The following is a 5,227-nucleotide window of genomic DNA, read 5'->3' on the forward strand; positions in this document are numbered from 1 at the left end:
CTGAGGAATCGAACCCAGGGCCTCAGGCATGCAAGGCAAGCGCTCTACCACGGAGCCACCTTCCCAGCCCTGTCGTTTTGTTTTATTGGCCTAAAATTACCTACATAAGCCACATTAGCTCCCAACTTGAGATCTTCCTTCCTCTACCTCTGAGTGCTGCGCTCAGGTATAATAAGCCACACCATCTCACTTTTGAAGTCATCAAACTTTCTTCCTATACTTTTTACTTAATTTTCAATAAATTTGGGGAAACAACTGGCTAAATACAAATAGAAGTTGGTTATGACTAATTTAAAATTTTTCCAAATCATACATTTTTGTTTTAATTATATACCCATAATAGTCTAGTCCTCTTCCCCATACTAGGACAACCTATGTAGTAGGTGGCCTCCAACTCTCAAACTTCTGCAGCAGCCTCTGAGTCGCTGGAATTACAGGCTTTAACCACCATCATGTCATAGTAGCTTTTTATAACACTAGTGAATAGCTGTAGAGGTGAATTTTTCTATTCAAGCGTGTCTTGTTTTGTTTGTTTGTTTTTTCAAAATATGAACATGAAAGAAGGAAAGGCAATTTCCTTGAAATTTCCTTGAAAAAGAAAAAAAAAAACATGTTTCCCAAATACTCCAGCTTTTCTTCCAGAGTTCACAGCATTACCAGTTCCTTCTAATGGTCTCCAGAAACACTCATATAAAGAAAGTATAGATTGCTAAGCTGGGAGCTCATGTCTCATGCCTATAATATTAGCTACTCAGGAGGCTGAGATGTAAGGTTTGCAGTGCAAAGTCAGCCCAGATAGGAAAGTCTGTGACACTTTTATCTGCAATTAACCACCAGAAAACTGGATATGGTGCTATGGCTCAAGGGGTAGAGTATTGGCCTTGAGCTGAAGAGTCCAGGCCCTGAGTTCTACAACCCACCGAAGAAAAAGAAGAAGAAGAAGAAAGAAGAAGAAGAAGAGGAGGAGGAAGGAAGAAAGAGAAAGAAAGAAAGAATAGATTGCTTTGCTAAAACTTAATTTTTCCATTCAGTAATCTATGTGAGCCTAGTGCAGACTCCTGAGATCTGAGGATCACAATTCAAAGCCAGCCTGGGCAGATAAGTCTTTAAACTCCTATCTCCAATTAACCAGCCAAAAGAATGGAATGAAGGAATGGTTCAGTGGTAAAGTGCTTAGCTAGCCTTGAAGGCAAAAGCTAAGCTAAAGGGAAAATCTATATAAAGGTCAATATAATAATTATACTTCATTATTTCCTGAGGCTCTATAATATTCAATATTATAATTCAGATAATCTTTCATGGAAAATCAGGCTGAAATGACCATCATGATTTCACTGGCATGTCCATAGTAGGTAATCCTAACAGTAGAAAATACAGAGCCAAAAAGTTATGATACATTTCCTCACTCATCATAAGGTTAGAATGGTTCACACTCCTAATTGAAAAAATTGGTCAGCAAAGGCAAAGCATAACAAATTTGATTAACCAAAACTGTAGCTAGGTTCCAATGGCTCACACATGTAATCCTAGCTACTCAGAAGTCTGAGATCTAAGAGTCATACTCTGAAGCTAGCCAGGCAGGAAAGTCCATGAGACTCTTCTCTCCAATTAACCACACAAAAGAGCCAGATGTATAAGTGAAGTGATAGAGTGCTAGGCTTGAGTACTCAATAACCTGATTTAGGAAACAATAACTTTTCTGTACTACACCATAATAACAATAAAATTATTATTGTAATTTTGTTGCTGTGGAGCTTATACTCAGGGCCTGGGCACTATCCTTGAACCTCTTTGTGCTCAAAGGTAGGGTCCTACCACTTGAGTTACAGTGCCACTTCGGGTTTTTTTAGTCATTAATTGGAGATAAGTGTCTCACAGGGACTTTTCTGCCCAGGCTGGCTTCCAACTGCTATCCTCAGATATCAGCCTCCTGAGTAGCTAGGATTACAGGCGTGAGCCACCAGCACTTGGCTATTCTTTTTTTTTTTTTTTTTAATGGTCAAGGACAGTGCCCAGGCCCTGAGTTCAAGCCTCAGGACTAGCGAACAACAAACAAACCAAAAAGGATTTAATATATGAGCAAGCCTCCATTAGTACATAACTGTAATCCCAGCTAATTTAGAAGCTGAGTTCTGAGGATTAGAGTTGGAAGCCAGTCCTCACTGAAAAGTCTGTGAAACTTTTACCTCCAATTAAGCAACAAACTGCCAGGAGCAGCGGTGTGACTCATGTAGTAGAATGCTATCCTTGAGTGAAAAATCTAAAGGACAGCTCCTATTCCCTGAATTCAAGCCCTAGGATTGGCACAAAAATGAATTAATAAAAAATATTGTATATGATATTGGGAGCTAACAGAAAGAAAGAACCAAGAACCTAGGGGAAGGAGAACTATTTTTTCTACATGTTTTAGGAACATTCATTACTTACTTCCAAGTATAAGACAGGACTTCATCTGAGTAAGATTGATGGACACATCAGCACAGTAAACCAAAGAACTTCAATAAAATCAATCCTGTTTGTTTGTTTGTTTGTTTTTTGGGGTCCGGTTGTGGGGTCTGAACTCTGGGCCTGGGCGCTGTCCCTCAGCTCTTTAGCTCAAGGCTAGCACTCTACCACTTGAGCCACACCACCACTTCAGGCTTTCTTCTATTTGCTTATGTGGTGCTGAGGAATCGAACCCAGGGTCTCAGGCATGCAAGGCAAGCGCTCTACCACTGAGCCACCTTCCCAGGCCCTGTTTGTTTGTTTTTGTTTGAGGATACTGGACTCAGGGCCTGGACACTGTCTCTTAAGCTTTTTCTACTTAAGGCTAGCACTCCACCACTTGAGCCACATCACCACTTCCAGCATTTTGCTGTTTAATTGGAGAGAAAAGTCCAAGGGCTTTTCTTCCAGGGTGTTGACCCAGAATCCTCAGATTTCAGTCTCCTGCATAGCTATGATTACAGGCATGAGCCATAGGTCTCAGACCCTTACTTCTTCCCTTTCCCCCAACCCTCAGTCCTGGGCATGAACTCAGCCTGGGCACTGTTCCTGAGCCTTTCTGTGCTCAAGCCACAGTGCCACTTCCAGCTTTTGGTGTTCATGTGGTACTGAGGAATTAAACCCAGGGCTTCATGCATGCAAAGCAAGCATTCTACCACTAAGCCACATTTCCAGCCCCCACCCCCCACTACTTCTTTTTGTGGCCCCAAATAGTTCACAATCCAGCCCACCAATCTATTTTCTTTTTAAAAAATTTTTTTATTGTGAAAATACCATACAGATGGCTTACAATTACATGAGCAAGGTAATGAATACATTTCTTTTTTCTTTTTTTTTTGGTGGGGGCTCCAATTGTAAGGTCTGAACTCTGGGCATGGGTGCTGTCCCTCAGCTCTTCAGCTCAAGGCTAACAGTCTACCACTTGCCCACAGTGCCACTTACAGCTTTTTTCTTTTTGCTTATGTGGTGCTGAGGAATTGAACCCAGGTCCTCATGCATGCATGGCAAGTGCTCTACCACTGAGCCACCTTCCCAGCCCTGGTAATGAGTATATTTCTTATCAAGCATTGTTGCCTCCTCCTTTGTTTCCCCTTATCATCCCTTCCCATATCTCCCCCCCCCAATCTATTTTCATGTCCCCTGGGCAGCCTAACTTCTGGAGCATTAAGTAGTTCCTGTACCCTACCCTTTCAGTGTACTTTCTGGACACCTTAGTTTTGTGTTATTTCCTCAAACTAGTAAAGACATGCCTTATGTTGAATCTGGAAAACAACTTTTTTTTTCCTTTCTTTCTTTCTTTTTTATTTTTTTATCATGGGTCTTGAACTCAAGGCTAGCACTCTACCACGTGAGCCAAAGCACCACTTCCAGCTTTTTCTGCTTATGTGGTGCTGAGGAATCGAACCCAGGGCCTCATGCATGCAAGGCAAGTACTCTACCACTGAGCCACCTTCCCAGCCCTCTAAAGATTCTTTTAAATGAAAATTAACAAATGTGGCTTTGGAAATAGGATTAAAATGGCATCCCTAAAGTTTTAGCACTGTAATTAAGAGTTATATGACTTAGCAAAATGTAAATTTCTCGAGGACTTAAGATTTATATCCCTCCTCTGTTAAAAATTTGGGGCTAATTACCAGAAATTTGGGTATGAAGTTTTGTTTATCATGGTTGAAGATGCTGCCCATTCTGCTTATCTGTTTGGAACTGCATTGGTTTTTATCTCAGTCAGAAAACAGGAAGAAAGGAAATGGAAACTTAGGTTGGGCCAGTGAACTTATCTTTGAAGGTTTATCTGGCAAAGGTACAGCTCAGCCTGCCCACCTATGCTGGAACAGGTCCTATTGGGAAGCTTACACATAGTAGCACAACTGCACAAAAGGCAGTTGATCTAATCCTAAGGCACCAGATGGGTATATGCCCATTCTTTTTTTTTTTTCCTTCGGCTAATGTGGTGTTGAGGAATCGAACCCAGGGTCTCATGCATGCAAGGCAAGCACTCTACCACTGAGCCACCTTCCCAGCCTGAGTATATGCCCATTCTATAGGATGGACCAAATGGCCCATCTTTGTTTTGTCTCTTTTTCTTGTAGATGGACACTGGAAAGCTTATGGTAAAGTGGGTGATGTAATTAGTATTTCTAAAACCTCCCCTTGCTTGGGATACAATTTGGTTTCAATGCTATTTTGCAATCAGATACATACTTTTTTAAAAAATAAAAAGGATATGAGATTTAAGTCTGGATTCTTGGCACAGTGCTGGTGCTTGTTATTCTTATTAGATCTGCCCAAGAGAACAGCCCCTTTCCTGTTCCTCTTCACCTACATAAAACCAGTAATCACTTGTCAATCACCTGGCTGAATCAGCAAGGGGGTCAAGGACCCCATTCTCTGAAGTCACTTCCTCATCCACTGAGGTCACTTCCTGAACTGCTCCAGTCATGCCTCTCTCAGACAGTGAGAGATTCCCCAGGCTCTGAGATCACATCCACTGTGGTCACACCTCCTGCCTTTTCCTGTATAATCTGGCTCAACAAAAGTCCCCTGCTTCCTTTTCTTTTCCTTCCTTCCTTCCCTCCTTCCTTCCCTCCCTCCTTCCTTCCCTCCTTCCTTCCCTCCTTTCTTCCTTTCTTCTTTCTTTCTTTTCTTTCTTTTCTTTCTTTCTTTCTTTCTTTCTTTCTTTCTTTCTTTCTTTCTTTCTTTCTTTCTTTCTTTCTTTCTTTCTTTCTTTCTTTCTTTCTTTCTT

This window comes from Dipodomys ordii, unplaced genomic scaffold (assembly GCF_000151885.1).
Source record: "Dipodomys ordii isolate 6190 unplaced genomic scaffold, Dord_2.0 Scaffold1, whole genome shotgun sequence".
In the NCBI taxonomy this organism is placed as follows: domain Eukaryota; kingdom Metazoa; phylum Chordata; class Mammalia; order Rodentia; family Heteromyidae; genus Dipodomys; species Dipodomys ordii.